Here is a 20,328-nt window from a genome sequence, read left to right on the forward strand (position 1 = left end):
AACAAAGGCACTGCGCACGCGCGTTTTACTCCCATTCTATCGCGATATTTCATTTTCCTATCGTTGCCTAACATTATACCGGTATTACCGTGAACGGTATAATATGGCCCAGCCCTACTTCCGGGCCTAAAGTAGTCTGCGTTTAATAGGGTTTTTGTGTTGTTAACATGTTTAATGTTATGTATTTTCTTCTATTTGATCTCAAAAAGCTCCTAAAACAGTCAGTGATCACTGCTGACCTCCCTCGGCTTTTATTACCGCTAATCATTTATTTAAGCTCAGTTTTTAAAACCTTAGGATGTAACTACAGCCCAGCCCATGCAGCAGTATATGAATGACTAACCTCGTATTATGGATGGATTATCTCAGTTGTTCTCCTGGCTGAAGTTTGGTCCTTTTACAGCATCCTGCCATGCGATTACATTTGTTTCTGACCACCAAGAACACTCACGTTAACTTTTATCGAGTGGAAAAAAAGTTAGCTTGTTTATATTATGCTAACATAGCTGTGTCGCTAGTGGTCACGTAGCACATCATTATATACCAGCTAGCCAAACTTCAGTAACCCTACAAACATCACTGTTGTTTAGTTTTCTGTCTTCATTTATGTTGGAAGTGATAACAGAGCTGTACGTTTTAATTTGTTTCCAAAACCCGCAGTCAGGACATGCTATATTGTATTTAGATAGAAGCTAGCGAGCTAACTTCCTGCTAACTTCTAACTCCATTAAATGTCATAAATTCCGTTTTCATGGATGCCTGGATGTTAAACTCAATTGTTACACCTGGTAGAGCAGAACGCTGATCATTTTATTACAGATGAAAGACTTTAGACAGTTTTTCAACTCTCAGTAATGCCATAGTGATCGTTTGATATATGGACCTGCAGCGGAGTTTAGGCCCGGACACGGCTAGTGACGTCAGACTTAACGACCGAATATGTGAAATGGGACAAGATTTAGTGATTTAAGGCTGATAACAAGTACGTGAAAAGTTGTGCATAATCAGCATAAAGTTGGTTTAATCAGCTTTGTACATACTGCAAAAATGCAAACGTAACACAGAAAGTCTGCTTAACATCTAAAATGAATATTAACTATGTCATAATTCAACACAGAAAAAAAACAATGACTCGGGCAATATAATGACCATAATATCTGATATAGATAAGAACTACTGAAGCCTAAGATGTAGTTGTGTGCCAGGCCTGGTTGTTGAGCTCTCAGTAGTCTAGAAGGAGTAAACAGAAAAAGAAACAAACAAAGACACAGATAAAGACGAGAGCACTCAGAGAGCTAACTATCCCCGACAGGGAACAGCAATACTAAAACTGATGTTATTTATGCTGATGTCATCATTCGTAATACTGAAACCCCCAATAGTGACGTCTGCACTGTTTTCATAGATCATTTGTGCTGATGTCAGCATTGTTAATGGAAATCTAGTGTAGTATATTAATCTTTTGGTTTCAATATGAAGTCATGTAATGTTGTAATGAAAACATATGTTTTAAGGAGCTCAAGGAAGTGCTTATGTCTCCCAGTCACTGTTATATTGCTTAAAGTTTGAAGACGATCCAGTGGAAACTAAAGCCTTTTCCTAATGCTAAATGGACCAGTCTTATATAGCGCTTTTCTACTTTTTCCAAGCACTCAAAGTGCTTTACTAACTTGCCTCATTCATGTTTTCACACTCATTCGCATAAGCACTTTTTTCTATTTACCATTTACACACATTCAAACTCAGATGGATGCATCAGAGAGTAACTTGGGGTTAGTATGTTGCCCAAGGGTATTTGGCAGACGGGGATCAAGCCACCAAACGTCCGAGTAGCAGGTGACCTGCTTTACCACCTGAGCGACGGCCACCCCAAATTCATGTGATCCTAACCTTTGACCTATGACCTTGAAGCATTACTTCTAATATGGTCTATTTTATTAATTTTACAAATATGATTAGAGCAGAGCTGTCTGAAATCCTTTGCCTGTTCAAGCTGTAAAAAGCTTGCAGATTTCTCAATTACTATGTCATTATGTGAAACTTTATGTCATCATTGTGATGTCTTAGGGTTTTGTACTGAAAAAATAAACACTGTGTTGTACAGCCCTCTCCATAGTCATATAAAAGATCAGTTAATATGGTTTCTTGCAATTGTTTTTCAAGGTCAGCTTTGACCTTGGGCATGAACAGAAAAGGTCAAGGTCAAATGCTTAGCCAGCCTAGTTGGTGTATTGTTGTGATGTTTCAATAAATGTCTTGTGTCCGTTCAGCCTCATCAACAGCAGAAAAGGCTTTTTTTTTTTTTTTTAAATCACAATGTAAGATGTTTACATTGTGTGTGAATCACCTTTCAATTCAATTCAGTTTTATTTATATAGCACCAAATAACAACAACAGTCGCCTCAAGGCGCTTTATATTGTAAGGTAGACCCTACAATAATACAGTTGCTTGCAAAAGTATTCGGCCCCCTTGAACTTTTCCACATTTTGTCACATTACAGCCACAAACATGAATCAATTTTATTGGAATTCCACGTGAAAGACCAACACAAAGTGGTGTACACGTGAGAAGTGGAACGAAAATCATACATGACAAATAAATAACTGCAAAGTGGGGTGCAAAACATACAGAGAAAACCCAACAATCATATGACCCCCTATGAGCAAGCACTTTGGCAACGGTGGGAAAGAAAAACTCCCTTTTAACAGGAAGAAACCTCCGGCAGAACCAGAGAACGAAAAAAAATACATGAGAAAATAAGAAAACAAAACAAAGAAAGGACTAACTAAAACCTTAAATAAATGAGGTACTGTAGAGTATCATAGTACCTATGCAAGGATATCACAACAAGCTGTCAGCGATGAATACAAGATTACAGGCTTACAGCAACCTGACATAAAAAACAAGCTATTGCATATTTACACAGCATCATCATTTTCATCTCTTTAACTTAGTTGTATTGTCAGGAAGAGAAAAAACTACATACAGTGTTTTAGATGTTGGCGCTGCAACACAACAAAGCATAAAACAATTTTAACAGCTACCAGCTGTGCAGCATTGTAAGCAGCCAGAGTGTGAATTCCTAGTGTCATTTCCCACATTTAACCAGCATCTGATATACTAGAACCCGTTTTGAGGAGAGAAAATCCCTGACCCAAGCCTGCGCGGTGATGTAGCTGAAGAAATACATTCAGTGGGGTATAAATATTGCACAGTGAGTACATGGAGGGCTTTTTGGCCAATGAATTATTACAAAGTCCAGTGGCTTCGTGCCAGCCGCGGAGTATATCTCGCTCAGCTTCACCCTGCAATAAGCTGTGACTGGGGAATTGTGGTTATAGTCACACCACAAATAAAGACCAGTGATACCAGAAATCCATCACATTCATCCCACAGGTTGTGTGCTTACATTTGGCCAGACTCAGCAATATCCAGTTAGCTAAAAGGGTGTAAATAACAATGAAAGTGCACACAGCAGGTGGTAGACAAAAAAAAGAGGAAAAGTTAATGAAGTTCCACTTTTTTTTTTCCTGTATTATCATTTTTTTTCTTCTTTTTCTGTACACATGAGGCACAGCGGCGTTAGCTAGTCAACATTTACAGGAGGCAGGAATGAGAGACAAACTATTTCCCTTGGTGATCAGCTTCATGATGCTTAGATAGATGGTGATCCCCGAAGCGAATAAAGTGTGCCACCCTCACGTTCTCGCTCTCAGAAGAGCAAATCTGGATGGCGACGATGATGGTGGTGATGATGATGAGTCTATTTGCTCAACAGCAGTAGAACAGGGATGTGAAATTACTCCATGTTCGGATTTTTCCTGCTAAATCACTTTTCATTTGCACAAGATAATCACGTAACCCGGCGGAGCATGAAGTCGATAGTTAACACAGCTGATTGTACCAGCACAATGAGGTTAAACAAAGATCAAAATTCGAAAATTCGAAATGGAAAAAAGGGGGGAGGGGATGACTTTTGGATTGTCAAACCAAAGATATGTTGGGCAGGTTGGTGATTAGCAGCAATGCATAATCCCCAGTCTGCTGACATATTTCTTTTGGATACTGGCTGTCTGAAAAAGACAGATATGCAGTGCAGTATGGATCAAATCTGTTTCATGTCAGATAGCAGCTAGCGGTTTCTCAGGACAAATCTCTACTAAGCCACAAGCAGACTGGATTAGAGATTGAAGCAGTGACCACAGTGGATCAGGAGAATACTAAAAAGGTGCATTATTAAATGATTAGCGACAATTTCCGATAACCTCCAAATTACTTTCTTAAATACAGCACATTCATAAGTCCCGTTGCCTCACTTGTCGTGATTGAAATGCTCATTCTTAAATATCGCATTTGTATTGTGATTATGAGGAAGCGAACATGGGAGATTCGTCTTATTCTCTGTGGAGAAAAAAGGCAGAATTTTGCAAAAGCCCTGAGCCTGTGCGCATGTTTAATGCAATGCGCAGGTTTGTCTCGAGGTGTTATGGATGAGGTGTTTCATGGGACCTGCTGCTCATTTAGTCCTGTGACAGGTAATGTTCTGGTGCTTTTTGAGATGTGGCTTAAACACACGCATACTGTTTGCTTGCAAAAAAAAGGAAAAAAAGAGGAAAAACATGAAGAAATGGAGCTGCAGCATCACTGGTCATGCAAATGGATAATCTCAGCTTTTTCTTTCATTAGTTAACATAGTGTAAACGTGTGCGGCAAACAATCTGCATACTTAATCCCACTGCAACCTCCAAAGGAAATGAAAGAAGAGTCTAAACGTGCGTCAGGATACACATGTTAAGGGAATGCTATCTCAGGACTTTGGACTGTCTATGAAACTTCAAACCGAATCATTCTTACACAGACAGATATTTTTCAGCCAAAGTGTGTTTTTGTTGCCAGCCTTTATCCAGCATTATATAACCACAAGATGGTGCTATACATCACCGTTTGCCTTCCAAGCCTTCCCCAAGTCCCTCCACGTGAGGAGGCGTGATTCACCTGCGTCATTAGAATGACTGCTTTCCATTTAATAACTCAGTAAAGTCTCATTTGCATGAAAAATGAAACGAAATACATTGTTTTTGAATCGCTCGATCAGGATTGACCGTGATGCCAAACTAGTTATTTTAAATCTCAATCTTCAAATGACAAAAAGTTGCAGTCATTTTATTTAATCCAAGAAAAACTAAACATTAAACATTATCTACATTACATTTTCCATTTTCTCATTTCACAAAAAAAATCCCAAATCATCTAAATAAATCAAACTAAAACTAACATGAAGATGTGAAAACCACCAGAGCAAACTTGAGTTTTAAAGATTGTATTGAAAAAAGAAATATTGAATTAGTTGTCGGGCGACTTGCTTTCAGGGAAGCTTTATGTATGTGCGTAGCACGTGACAGGTTAAATGCATGTTTACATGCTTATGCAGTATAGAAGGAGATTAGATGGGGTGATAGTACAATTGAAATTACAGTAAAATCCAGTAGGTGGCAGTCTGTCAATACAGATTTTTTTTTAACACACCCACAGTAGGTGTGCCTCTCATCATCAGGAGAGGTTCCTTACTTGCTATGTCTCTGCACAGTATGACGGGTGAATGCAAAGTGACAGCGCAAATGAACTTTTATCGATGGTGTAATGAAACACGCAAGCTATTTGGATGTGGTGTGTGTGTGTGTTTAAATACATATATATATATATATCATGGATTAATGGCTGCATGAGAAAGTCAGCACTCACACACACACCTCTACAGTGTTTTTTCCTCTTTCATTTTCGCCCCTTATATCTCTTGCGCTCCATCTCTCACACTTGCACAAAGCTGAATGGCGTCACCACCCACCACTCACACTCACTCACGCGCGCAGACACACACACACACACACACACACACACACACACACACACACACACACACACACACACACACACACACACACACCTCCTCGCCATCTGTCTGTGCAGCGGCCCGTGTCTCTTGCACTGGGAGCAGTTGAGAGCAAGACAGAGAAAGTGTCTCTTGGCTCTTTAGTTCTGAATCCCACTTCCGCTCTTCTTTCTCCTGCTGTGCTGTTGTCTATCAAACGGTCTCACAGCATCACGCTGTGTGCTGATGAGCTCTCCGTGCCTTTGTAACACCTGTGTGCTTTTACTGTAACGAGAGCTCGTCTCAGCTTCAACCTGAGCCCCGTTTCCGCGCGAATGTTAAAGCTCAACAAAAGGAAAAACAAACAAGCCTGATTAGCTTGTTTATAATAAGTTTCATATTAATAGCACAGATGGCAGGATTACGCCCTCCAAGAAATATTTTTGGTAAAAGAAACCGTGGGACCGGCATGTTCCCCGTGACAGAGTGCAAGAGGAATGCGCACATTTTGGACATCGTTTGCTGCTATTACCTCTGCCAGAGTTGTAAGGAAGCAGAGTGAATTTCTCTGTGTGCTCCTTGATTTTATCGAGCAGCTTGAGTTTACGGTAAAAAAAATAAATAAATAAAGCACACAAAGCCAGGAATGACAGCATCTTTACATAACAGAATGATTAAAATCCACAGGAATGCACATGATAGGTGTCATAAAGACTGTGTTTTCCCCTCTGTCTAAGAGTCCCTTCTCTTCATAGTAAATTTTCATAACCCTGCAACTTACCAGAAAGCTTTGTAGGCAGCTTAAGTAATTTGAACAAAAATGCATCACCTCTCTCCCCTCAGTCGCCTCCCTTTAGACAGCAAGCAAAAGTGCCTTCATAACGCTGCTTTATTCAGCTGCGGTGATAAGAAATGGCAGCTATCAGCAAGCGGTCTGGAAGCTGCATATAACTGTTATTGTGTGTGTATATATATATAAAAAAAATTGATTTATGTGGCCTATCACTTAGGAGGTGCAAAATGTGGATGAGTATGGGCTAATATAATAATAGAGGATGAATGAGAGGGATAAAGAAAGGGCCAGGTGACGCCTCAAGAAGGAGAGCGAGATCAAAGGCAAAAGACGTTTAATAACAGCAAGAAATTCAATTTTCTAATCATCTTCTGTGGAGTTCACGTAATTAATTTCAGTTAGAAAAGAGAGAAAATCATTATATTAAGATAAAGGACTATATATATATATATATATATATATATATATATATATATATATATATACATACATATGTCAGAAAGTTTGTATCAACTTCTGAGCACGATCACTTTGAAATTTTTTAAATATGCATCACCTTTCATCCAAGAATTCAATTCAATTCAATTTTATTTATATAGCGCCAAATCACAACAAAAGTCGCCTCAAGGTGCTTCATAGATACAGAGAAAAACCCAACAATCATATGACCCCCTATGAGCAAGCACTTTGGCGACAGTGGGAAGGAAAAACTCCCTTTTAACAGGAAGAAACCTCCGGCAGAACCAGTTTCAGGGAGGGGTGGGGCCATCTGCTGTGACCGGTTGGCGTGAGAGAAGGAAGACAGGATAAAAGACATGCTGTGGAAGAGAGACAGAAATTAATAACAGATATGATTCAATGCAGAGAGGTCTATTAATACATAGTGAGTGAGAAAGGTGACTGGAAAGGAAAAACACAATGCATCATGGGAATCCCCGGCAGCCCATGTCTATTGCAGCATAACTAAGGGAGGATTCAGGGTCACCTGGTCCAGCCCTAACTATATGCTTTAGCAAAAAGGAAAGTTTGGAGCCTAATCTTGAAAGTAGAGATAGTGTCTGTCTCCCGAATCCAAACTGGAAGCTGGTTCCACAGAAGAGGGGCCTGAAAACTGAAGGCTCTCCCTCCCATTCTACTTTTAAATACTCTAGGAACAACAAGTAGGCCTGCAGAGCGAGAGCGAAGTGCTCTAATAGGGTGATATGGTACTACAAGGTCATTAAGATAAGATGGAGCCTGATTATTTAAGACCTTGTATGTGAGGAGCAGGATTTTGAATTCAATTCTGGATTTAACAGGATGAGGCTTCTCCAGTTCTAAAACCAAAAGGTGGAGAGTCCCAGGTATTTAAACCCTACTGGGAGTTGGCTCCTTTGGAGGTGTTCGCTGACCCACTATTAATCATCGCATCGTCGCAGGAGCCAAGTTGTGAAAAAAGGTGCAGGTCATTACCACCAGAGGTTTCAGGTGAAACCACGGTGAGACCTTGGCCCAACCTATCAGCCTAACTGATGCAAGGTGCAAGTTGGGGTTGAGTTGTTTTGACCAATCAGTAAAGAGACTGACTATTTTGGGCCCACAAGCTTTATCATTTGAATATGATAAACAAATAAAGATCAAATTACTCTGAATGTACCAAAGCAAACATCTAATATGTCCATATATTATATATATCAGGCAGCACGGTGGCACGGTGGTTAGCACTGTTGCCGCACAGCAAGAAGGTCCTGAGTTCAATTCCACCATCAGGCCGGGGGTCTTTCTGTGTGGAGTTTGCATGTTCTCCCCGTGTTTGCGTGGGTTCCCTCCGGGTACTCCGGCTTCCTCCCACTGTCCAAAGACATGCAGCTTGTGGGGATAGGTTAATTGGATAATCCAAATTGCCACTAGGAGTGAATGTGAGTGTGAATGGTTGTCTGTCCCTGTGTGTTGGCCCTGCGACAGACTGGCGACCTGTCCAGGGTGTACCCCGCCTCTCGCCCTATGACAGCGGGGATAGGCTCCAGCGACCCCCGCGACCCTGAAAAGGATAAGTGGAAGCGAATGGATGGATGGATGGATTATATATATCTAATACTACACAGTCTACCATCGTTTATGAGTGTTTGATTTTCCCTATAAATCCAACAAGTGTCAAATGATCTCTAATGAAAACACCCACTAAGTGCAGTCCAAAATGATTTCATACCTACGCAGCAGCAAAGATAATCCCACATTTTCCAAAACAAAAAGCTAAAACCTCTTTAAGGACTTTGTTTGCAATCTTGTATAGATATAAATCCAAGCTACTTTTCTCTGTTGAATATCAGTCTCTGATGCTCATTAAATGTTGTATGGAGAAAATAGGCTTGGCGCTAGCAAGCAGCCTCATGTTTACCCGTTGGCGCAGAGCTGGTGCGATGTCCAGACTTGTAAATCAGGCCCATTGAGGTAGCATAATGCCGATGATTATGACAGCCAGTCGCATGGGAGTGATAGAGGGACGTTGAGTTATGGACTTGGGGAGGATGCCCAGAACTGAAGAGTCTCGCAAATGCAGAAGCACTTTCACCAAAACACAAGTCCCCAGATGGGGACTAATGCTGCAGTTGGCGGCTGCACCACCCAAATGACTGCATATTAGCTGCTCAAAACCCGGCACACAGGATGGTGAAGGTTTTCCTTTTTTCCCCCCCTAAATTTCATAGTTGTGCCATTTTACTAAAAAATCTGAAAGAAAAAAAAATCACTTACTGAATACAAGAGCAACACACAGCCAGAGTATTTTGAAAGTGTTTTGTGTTGCACTGGCATGCGATGCATCACTTAACTAGATGACTTCAGCCAGGCGGATTCATTTCCATTCACTGTATTACTAAAGAATCTACTCTTTGCGTTCTGCTTTGTTCATTCTGCTCCTCTCCGCAGACCAACGATCATTCATCCCCATTGATCGTCAGCCATGATAATATAATCAGGCGTAAAGCACTGACAAGGCTGGCCAGTCCGATAGATCAGAGCTGCTGACAGCAGAGCTATGCACAGGTCATAAACCCTCACCTTCCTTGTTTGACCCCACATCAATTTGGCTCTTTCCAATATGAATGCAAATAACAATGCGTTTTTGGTGACATGTTTATGGTTATCTCTGTATCCCCCCTCTCGCTCCACCCGCTGCACCTAAATGTGCTGATGTTACTGAGCTAATGGGATTGAAAGAAGGTAACCTATTGCTCTGGAGTGGCCGGCACTCCACTCCCAAATACCTACTTTGAGCACCACCATTGCCCATGCCCATTTTTTGCGTTTGTTTGGGGTTTTTTTGCACAAACACTTACATATACAGTATATGCATACCTACATGTCCTCCGCCTCACTCACTTGTGTATGCATTGAGCTGATAAGTACTGCGGCTCATTTTCCCCATGGCAAAGCACAGTAAAAAACTGGGGAGTAATAATTGCTTTGGGGGGGTGGGTGGTGCGGCAATACGAGGATGGCTAAATATGCTTGATTGCCTCCTAAGCTTCAGTGCTGTGTAATGAAATATGGCTGCTGCAGACGGGGGCTCCCGTGCGATAGCTTTCTTGTCACTTTCTCACTTGCCTTTTTCTTTTTTTCTTTCCCCTGCAGCCTTTCACTCTTCGGCGCCGGCATTTTCATCTTTGCTTGCCCATTGCCGTCGTCATAGAACGGAGTGCGTCCGAGCATTTGTTGCCATTGAACGCTATCTTAGCTATAATGTAATAATTACGGAGGCCAAATCCGGCCTAATTGAGTATTCCTCCCCGGCATCAAAATGCCAGGCGCCTTAATATTCCTCTGTTCTACAATTTAATTTGTGGATTCATTAGCATGACCGGCGTGTATAGAGAGAAAGCTGATAAGAAGGAACCCGGCAAAACACACCGGTGATGAGGTCAGTTTGTAGAGGCCAGCCATATCCTCACCTGGGTAATTACGTTAATTTACATGTAAGAACCGTAAAACCGAAAACCTTTTTTTTTAATGCAACTAAATGTCAGGTTAGCTTGTTTCCTTTAGCTTCTGCAAATAAAGACGAGGTTTTCACACGGAAAATTGCCTCTGAGTCAGCGTGATAAGTGTCGGGCAGAGACACTACTTTGCTCGTGACATTCACAATTATCTTTGCTAATCATCCCATTTGACCGCTATAAAGTTCTACAATAATGTTTCAAAAGATAATGAGTCAAATTAAAACTCATCCAAAAAAAAGAGAAAGAAATGTCCCAGAACCAGCTCATTTTTATTGTAACCACCCAAAGCACATTTCTCCATGTTAGTTAAATAAGTAGCAAATCATTTACAAGAATATTAGTCCACAGGCTTGTATGGGCACAGCAGCATCTGCTAATGCATTTAGCAGGAAAATAGCCTGAGAAAATCTTCCGCGCACATTAAATAGACTTAAAAAGACTTTTTTTTTCTTTTTTCTTTCTTTTTTGCTTTCAGAATAACTAACAAGCCTAATTTGTTGTGCTACTTAAAGGAAAATGTAATCACACTTGTTTTCATAATTCACAAAGTCAATCGATAACTGCGGTTAAGTCATTCTCTACCGCACGCGCAATTTTCTCTTCCTTCAACTGAAATTTGGTTCAAAAGCACTTTTCTGTTTCTTAACTATACATTTTGTACATAATGGCGCCGAATACATGAACTAATTAAATGAGCAACATAACAATGTTGAAAAGCTCTGTATACAAAAATTCATGGTTGATTCATTTTTAGTAAGAGCTAATTGCGTTGTGTAGAGAAATGCTTTTCTTATACTTTTTCTATTTCTGTTTTTCTCGTGCATGTAGTTCTCTTTCCTGAGACGTCAACCACAGGATGAGGCCTGCGGCAGGTAAGAAACTGAGCAGAGTATCTTGATGCAAGAGGATTTTAACTGTTCTTTAAATATACATTTGTTTAAATTTCACACAGTACGTTAAGTCGGGGTTACTTTGTTCTACTTTCAAATTTGTGTATGTGAGCTGATAATGTTTCCAAATAACCATCTTTGTTTAAAAAAAAGAGTAAATTGCATGTTTTGAGTACAGAGACAGGCCCAAGAATATGTCAAGTGACATCAAATCAAGCGCTAAGCTGAATCTCGACTCAGCTCCATCTCCTGACCTGGATCGGGGCGGAGGAAACAGACTATATCTGGCAACCTAAACCTTTTTAAAGTGACTGAGAGTGTGAGGGAGACTGACTGGCACTGATGGGACCAGACCGGGACTGCGCGATGCCGTGCTGCACTGCACCCGGGCCTCAGAGCCTGATTGATAGAGTGTGATGAGACTGTCACTGAGCAAGGAGAGAAGCCGAGAGATAGGCTAGATGGAGGGAGGGAAGTGGGCTGACCAGGGGAGAGAGATAGAGAGAAATAAATCTGAGAACATGTGAAGGATGAAGTGGGGAAATGAAGTGGCTGGATGGAAGGTGGACATATGAAGGATGGGGAGGCGGAGCGCTGGGGGCGTGGGGTGGGGGGGGGGTTGATGTTGGAGAGGTGAGTCAGATACTGAGAAGCTTACAGCTTTGCTTCTGAGCGAGATATACTTGGCATAAACAGATTTAGTTGATATGAATATCTGCAAAAACAGGATAAAACTTTTAAAAAAGGCAAGAAGTTATTTTTATGCAAGCAAAAATATCACATGACAAATTGTGGCTGATATTTATTAGGGCTGGATTTACTCCATTTACTAAACAAAAACTTTTTTTTACATAATGGAAAAAAATCTTTTGTAACTTGCAACACAATATGTTAGCACTTGCCGTTATTTTTATTTCTTAAAGAAAAGCAAAGGTAAACAAAAGATTGGTCTGCACATATAGTATATTCTGATGGGCTTGGGGAATATTCTCAGACGTTCCAAGCAGCTAGCATTAGGCCAAGAGCTGGAGGTTGTGTGCTCCACAATGCCCCCTACTGGGCAAATCCAGCAAGTCATTATAGTAAAGTTAAACTAAACTAAAAACTAAATGTGAAAAGTTGATGAACATGTTAATTTAAGCTTTCAAAACGTTATGTGTTCATAATCTAGTACCTTTACTGATTTTCCTAAACTTTGCCTCTAACACGTGCACTCCAAACAATAATAAAAGATTGTAATTAAAATATTAATTTAAAAGAATAACACTAAAGTCAGTAAAAACTAAATTGAAATATGAAAATCCTCTGAAAATTACCTGAACCTAAATTGAATGTAAAACAAAAAGTCAAAATTAAATTGAAGTAAAAGCTGATTTGAAAATTCAGAATGATAATAACTCTGCAGTGGGAGTTAATTGCACCACTATGTTGAAAGACCAGCCTGGAAATAAATGAATGAATTACTGAGGATGGGTGCTAATAAATGCTCTTCAATAATCAGTGTGACCAACTTGAAACACGCCACAAAGTTGGGGATGAAATGGCGAAAATGTAGCTAATATATCTACTACTTCGGGATAACTTGTTAGCTAAGAAAGTCGTCAGAGGAAGACTGAAGTCTTACATACTTTCGCTTGCTTCTACAATATTACATCAACCATCCAGTGACAGGTTTCCACATCACTGCGTTTGCAACTTTCAAACCTGAGTGCTGGTGGCAGCACGGTGAGCAGCACTGTTGCCTTACAGCAAGAAGATTCCGCCATCAGGCCATGTTCTTTTTGCATGTTCTTCCCATGTTTGCGTGGGTTCTCTCCCAGATTTTACACATTTTTAGCACATTGTAGTATATCAGGTTTGATCATGAGAGTTCTCGTCTGTGCAACTTTAATTTCCAAAACTATATTTCTTGCACTGTATGTTGGCCATGTGAATATCCTAAATAGTTTATTGCCTTGTTTATCGGTTCATCAGCACCTGCTTTGGTCACAATATTAGATCTTGAGGACACATGGCATCTTGGCAATGAATGGACTACAGGCTGAGTTAAAGCCCTGTTCTGGGAATTCCACAGTTAGTGATTTTAGACTCAATAAAAGCACCATGTTTTAGTTTTATCCTTGCCTGAGGAAAGAAGGCTGACTCACCAGAACGCCAAAGTTATTATTAGTGCCTCACATGTGTGGAGAAAAGCTATGTGTATGTGCATGTCAGTGTGGGGAAGACAGAGAGAGAGAGACAGAGAGAGGCAGGCTGAGCCCTAGCAGTAGTGGTAAGTGCATGCAGGAGCAACATGAGGAGCTCTTATCTGCCGCCTGCCAAGCCCTGACCGGGGCCCTGACTCCTGCGCTCCCTCCCTCTCTCTGTCCGTCTCCAGCAGGGCTTCCCACTAGTCTTCTATTGGCAAGGCGGCCAGGTGAAATGAGCAATTCCCATTCAGGGACAGGAATGCTGCACAGACTCACCCTGTGAAATGGCTGCTCACTTTGGCAGATCAATGCACTCTCTTTCCCTTGTGCACTGCCACTGAGTGATAGCCAGGAAGAAAAAAGGAGGGGGAAAAATGAGTATGGGTAGAGAGACGGCAGAGGTGGTTTTGCATATGAGGTTGCACATGCACGAAAGTGTGTAGGGGGGGAGGCAGGGTGTTAGCAGGGCATTTAATGATATTTGCCATGGCTGCTCTGAGCGAGTGCTATTGGAGGAAAATGGGAAATGCTTTGCATATACTCAGAAAGACATGCAATATTGCTGTTCCTCTTTAAAAGAAAAAGTGCCGGTCCCCGTCCCACCGGATATGAGAATTTTCAGCTGCTCAACTGGAAATTTTTCCAATATGAATGATATTAGCACCAATCATATTAAAATGCTTAGTTGTGCCGAAATGAATTCCATACCTCTTCAGTGAGAGGCTCATATGTCAGACGTTTATAGCATAGCAAGTTTTAAACATAGGTTCAAAACTGTGAGATAAAATGTGCCTAATGTAGATTTATTCTCCAGCTCGTGATCGCACTCAATAGCCAGTGATTTTTTTTCTCCCCCAGCACACTGCTTCTGCACTGTCTAGTACGCCTTCTTGCGCCTCACGGGTAATCTGTCCTTCCACATGTAATAAATCAGGATTTGAGGAGGGCTGGTGTAAGCCCAGCCAAAAATGAAATAACAACAAACTCTAACTGTTTATATAATGAAGAAAAAGTCATTCATAGTCATATTATATTGCAAAATATCTGTAATAATGCACCATTAATCTCTTTATTACATGGATAACCCACAGCAAAAAATGGCTTTTTTAAATATATATGTAATGGAAGTAAAAGCATTAAAAAGTTTACACAAATTCTGTCCACACTGTGCAAACACAACGTTTACAATCATCATGTTTGCTGCAGATGATTCTGTCATCGCCTTTGTGTAAGGCTAATATTTAAATAATCAGTCAGCGGCTGCGAAGAGGCCAGCGTTCGGCCAGATCTATTGTCCAAATGTCCAAACGAATCATAAAAAGCATCGTTAATACTCTGATTGTTTTGCTCTTTATTAAATAAACATGTCAAGAGCTTCATAAATCTTTTGCTCGCTGCACATCTGGACAAACACATTGGATTTCTGTGGTTTGAGCAACATGGCTGAATTACGTGTTTGACTCGTTCAAGAGTTGTGTATTTAATAAATGGGCAGTAGTTGTATAGTAGTTGTAATATTTTGCTCAGGCTTCATCAGAGTTCATAAACTCTGTGTCAAAATAAAACTGTGTCAAAGCACAAACATGTCCCTTCTTCACAGGAAAATCTTGAACATCCGCGTGGAAGTCAAGGGCAGATGAATGTATCGTTGTTACAGTATGAACACATTGAAAACTGAGCAGTCTGTGTTTGCCACGCTGTTTCAAAGAGTTACATTTTTGGAGTAGTGGCTATTGAGCAATACTGTTTTGAGGCAAATTACTACCATTTTCAATTCAGATGGCTGAATCATGATTCAAATGTAGAGCCTAATAAACCTTCTGCCCTTTATGCCAAAGAACAGTAGATTAAAGAATCCCTACTCAAGAGCTGATGTCTTGCAGGTTTTAGATGTGTCCTTGATCCAACACAGCTAATTTAAATGGCTAAATTACCTCCTCAACATGTCTTGTAGTTCTCCAGAGGCCTGCTAATAAACTTATCATTTGATTCAGGTGTGTTGAGCCAGGCTGAGATCTAAAACCTGCAGGACACCGGTCCTCGAGGCCTGGAGTTGGACACCCCTGCCCTACTAGAGGAAGAACTTGGAATTGGTCTTTGATGGACTAAATGTTACCAAGCAGTCTGCTTCAGTCTGTTTACCATGGGTGCAGTCTTGCACGTTTATTCCTCTTTTCCCATTATGCTGAGGATACTGTATTTTGCTACCATACTAAGTATAATTTCCCAGTTTGGTCTAATTTTGTCTTGGTGTCATTGTTATAGTCTATAGCAGCGGTCCCCAACCGGTTTAATGTCAGATAATATTTACATGGACCGGCCTTTAAGGTGTAGCGGATAAATACAACAAAATAAAATGATACGACCAAGACAAAAACGGTGGTATTTTGTAAATATAATAATAAACGCAAATTCACTGTGTGATTGTGTAACTTTATTAGCAGCGTCCTCCTGAAATGTGCCAACAACATCAAGAGTAACATCCTCCTCTCTGCCCCTTAATGCTCTCTGGTCGCTATGGTAACGCATAAATATTTCTTTCAAAATAAGACGCACAACTACAACATGGGAAAAGACCCAGGGAAACCGAGTTAACGATAAAAACCCTGAAAACTTCAACTCTCGCGTCCCGGTACCAAACGACTCACGGCCCAGTACCGGTCCGTGGTCCGAGGGTTGGGGACCACTGGTCTATAGAGTTCCTGTAAGCACAGCAAACAACTATAAACCTCAGCCTAAGTACAGATTAGGCTATTATAAATGAAATCACCTTATTCCCTATTGTACTTCATGAAGGAGTGGTAGTCTCTAAGCAATCAGACCACACCAGATTCATTAAAGTGTGCTTGCCAAATCTGTGCTGACTTACAATGACATACTGAACAAATTGAAAAAAAAAAAAGCAATACCTTAATGAAAAAGCAATTCATTAAGGGTCTAGTTTGAACCAGGAAATACACGAGCACTTGAACTAAATTTCCTTCTGCGTATCACATAAGAATAAAGCTTTTACAGCGGTGTCATAATTGAGCTTTAATCATTTGTTAGAAAACATACGCCGATGTGTAGAGATGAAGTACAGTTTTACAATTTAATTTCACACACTTATATGTCCCAATAAATTCCTACGGAGGCTTGCCGATTCATAGGTGCGCCACCAATCCTGCCGCCTCCGCTGCTTGTCAGGAAATGTAGACGAGAAATTTAGCTAACCTCATATTGAAGGATATATATCTCAGTGTGACACACAAATTGATTTAACCCTCATTGCTACTTTTCCTTTATTACAAAACTCTACGGCGACAATTCAAATTCTTATAAACTTTTTATTTAGCTCTCCTCCTTGTTCTATAAGGTAATTTATCATCCCATCTCCATAGCCCCGGTGCTTTTTCCTCCCCTCTCGCCGTCTCGAGTCTCTCAACATCAATGAAGCCTCAGTTGAAAATATAGTCAGGCCTATGCAGACATGACAGCAATAAAGTGCACTTGATTACATGGTTGAACGTAAGGACAAGGAGACAGAAGAGCAGAGGAAAAGAACACAGCCTCTCAGCTTTGATCGCGCCAAACATCTCGATTTTCGAAAGTCCTTTTTTTGTGCGGTTTCGGCAGAGGCAGGTGTGGGAAGGTTGAATCTTGGTCATCAGCTGTCAAGGCCATAATGAACAGCATTTACTAGTAATACCATGCGCTGCCACATTTCAGGGTGTGAAATGTCAAAGTGTCCATTCTCCCCAAGCTAGTCAGAAGCTCCACTGTCAGGGCTTCAGCTGTAAACAATTGGGAAAGAGAGGCGAGACAGCAACAGAGAACGTTCTCCGTTTCACCCATTACAGTCTAAGTGTGAAAGAGTGGTAGAATGTCAAGCCTAGAAAAATAGAGATGCTTGCAAAGGGTAGAAAAAGCGGGTTTCAAATGGATTCCATTTGGCAGACACATAATGATAGCTATTAAACAAAACTGAGGGAAGTAAAGCAGGAGAGGGTGAGAGAGACACACAAAGACACAGAGAGACAGGCAGGGCGTAGCAGACAGACAGGCAGAGAGACACCTGCTGTTGCATCACCTGCTGTAATAATAGTGTTGACATTCAAATAGAGAGCTTTGACAATAGGAGCTAGCTGAGGCAGCACCCGGTATTCAAATAAAAGAACACATCAGGAAATATTAGCAAGCATCAGGACTTTTTCTTAGCGCGCAGTGAAAACCACTTGACCCTTTGGCATCCCGCAAGTGCTTATACAGTATAACTTAATGTGTGTGTCTGTGTGTGTGTGTAAAAGCAAGCGCAGACGACACCTTAAATGAGCCGATTCTCCACTTAACTCCTATTCATTCCATATAAACTGTGCATTCTGAGGCTGTGAATAGAACTATAGGAGCACTGTGTATTTGTTTATATCGTTATGCAATGCTGGAATAACACAGCCTAGAAGGATGCAAGGGTTGTTTTATTTAGTTTGTTATATATTATATATATTGTGTAAGTGCTGCTATTGTACATATTCTCAGTACCTTCTTTAAAATTGCTTCCATTCATTCACTGAGATTTGTGGTAAGGGTTTGCATCTTCCAAAAAAGGCATACTATATATACTATATTACAGAGGCAAAGATATACTGTATTCTTGCTCATAGCATGGGCTCTTATTTCGCAAACTGTATTTGGCAGCCCCTTGAATGCCCTCAAACCTCACTGATTTACACAAGTCAACAGCTCTTTACGGCCTCCTTAGTCCACATTTGCCTGTGCCAAAAACAGTCACACCAGGAGCTGCTCACACCGGCACTGGAAGAATGCATATAGAACAAGTCAGCTGATGGTTGCAAACCCATCATTAAAAAGAGATAGATAAACCGCTTTCATAATAATAATTATAGTAATGATAATAATGATAAGCACTATATATTATAGTTACCACTATATATTATAGTTACCATAGTTACTGCTTAGTTACCATGTAATTACCATGCAACTTACAATTTATATGTATGTAAGTAACGGTTATTGTGTGGTTATTACCTCTTTGTTCCCACAGTGTTACACCACTGTTACAATGTTATCAGAAGCTGTTATTTTAAAAACAACAATAATGATAATAGCAACAATGTTAGAACTTTATATTACAAACTTGTTACCATGTAATTACCATGCAATATTTTTCTTAATTTATTAAATAATAATATTTATGCAGGATATTTACAGTTAAATGTAGGTAAATGCACAATGCTACCCCATTATTACAATGTGATTATGTGAAGCTGTAAGAAAAAAGGGTGCCAGCATAATAATAGCGATTACTGTTTTAGTAATGTACATGCTCTCTGTCACTGTGGATTCTAAAAGTGAAAAGAAAAACCCTAGAAACTGTCTGCTCTCTGAATCTATTACACGAATGCTATTGCTATGGGTGGAAACCATGTTTTCAGCAACATTTTGGGGAACAGTGTCTTTCTCCTATTACACAACTCAATGCAGAGTTCGATTTGCACTTTATGTAAATGTGTTCGAGTCTCTGGAAGGCAATTATTTCTCAGTCCTTCAATGAAATTAATCACAGCTTTGTTGGAATGTATAGGTTTTGTTTTTCTTGACTGGCATTCCAATTCCACTCACACTTCCAGTCTTTAATTATCACTGTCATGGTATCTTGAATACCCAGGTTAAACATAATTCAAAAAACGGAACGGACCATTAGTCGGCAAATTCTTTTTTGACTCTCTCTTTCATGCACCCCACATGCCCCCGATGGGACTATCAATCAAAATCCGATTCAGCTGATAATCGCATTCACCGATGCACGTATTTTATTCTCTTTTAAGTGCCCGGCCGTCTTTTGTGTCAATGTAGACGTGCCGTGATTGCAGTAGAAACTTTTCATGTTTGAATTCAGTGGGGTTTGAAAGACTGCAGATATCAGCAGATTCTTGCTGATGCACAGGTCAATACCTATTATAGTAAAAGCAATAGTCATTGTAGTGCTCCTGCATTACCAGCTCCAGATGCTGTTGCCTTCAAAAGCTGTGACACTTTCTATAGTGATTTGATGCTAAATCTGATGGTTTAAGAGCGCTCTGATTGTTTCTCTACTCCTTTCTGTACTACGTGAGCAGAAAAATAAAAGGTATGCACTCTGAAAAAGTGTCTCCACTATACGTAGAGCAAATTGTGTTACGGTCGGCTTTTCTCAAAGTGTAAATTGGACATTTGCCATCAGCGCTCTTTGAAACTGCCAAAGCCTTCCTGATATCTATTTGCCTTTATCGTATTTAAGTAATTGTTCTTGGCTTCTGTGTTAATGCAGTACTACATCCATTAGCATGATGCTTAATAGCTAAATTTGGGACCATCGAAGACCAGTCAATTACTTTACTTTCCTATCAACCTCCATTTCAAAAAGCACTTGAGGAAACGATTTTCCATTACAACTCACTCCTTAATTGTTGAAGAGTATAAAAGCTACACTAATGCAAAAGAGGAAAAAAAGTTGTTTTAATAAATAAATTAAATCATTTCAATCCTTTCATCAATTTCCAGTCATTGTTTTGGTACCGATGCATTAAAAGTGGCACATTTTGGTTTTGTTAGCAATTTTCAAGCATAATT

General features: G+C 40.2%; 1 protein-coding gene across 14 annotated transcripts in view; it reads left to right on the plus strand.

Moving 5' to 3' along the window:
- The window catches only part of LOC146675136 (receptor-type tyrosine-protein phosphatase delta-like), a 419,238-nt gene that overhangs the window by 171,138 nt on the left and 227,772 nt on the right, over positions 1-20,328 (plus strand). For all 14 annotated transcript variants that reach the window (XM_085400208.1, XM_085400214.1, XM_085400212.1 and 11 more), the window contains one exon: positions 11,469-11,512. The gene's annotated coding sequence lies outside the window, so the exon portion shown is untranslated. The remainder of the gene's footprint in view (positions 1-11,468; positions 11,513-20,328) is intronic.

Source organism: Rhamphochromis longiceps, linkage group LG3 (genome assembly GCF_057381845.1).
Source record: "Rhamphochromis longiceps isolate RC_006_pf linkage group LG3, R_longiceps_female_GT1.1, whole genome shotgun sequence".
NCBI classification, from domain to species: domain Eukaryota; kingdom Metazoa; phylum Chordata; class Actinopteri; order Cichliformes; family Cichlidae; genus Rhamphochromis; species Rhamphochromis longiceps.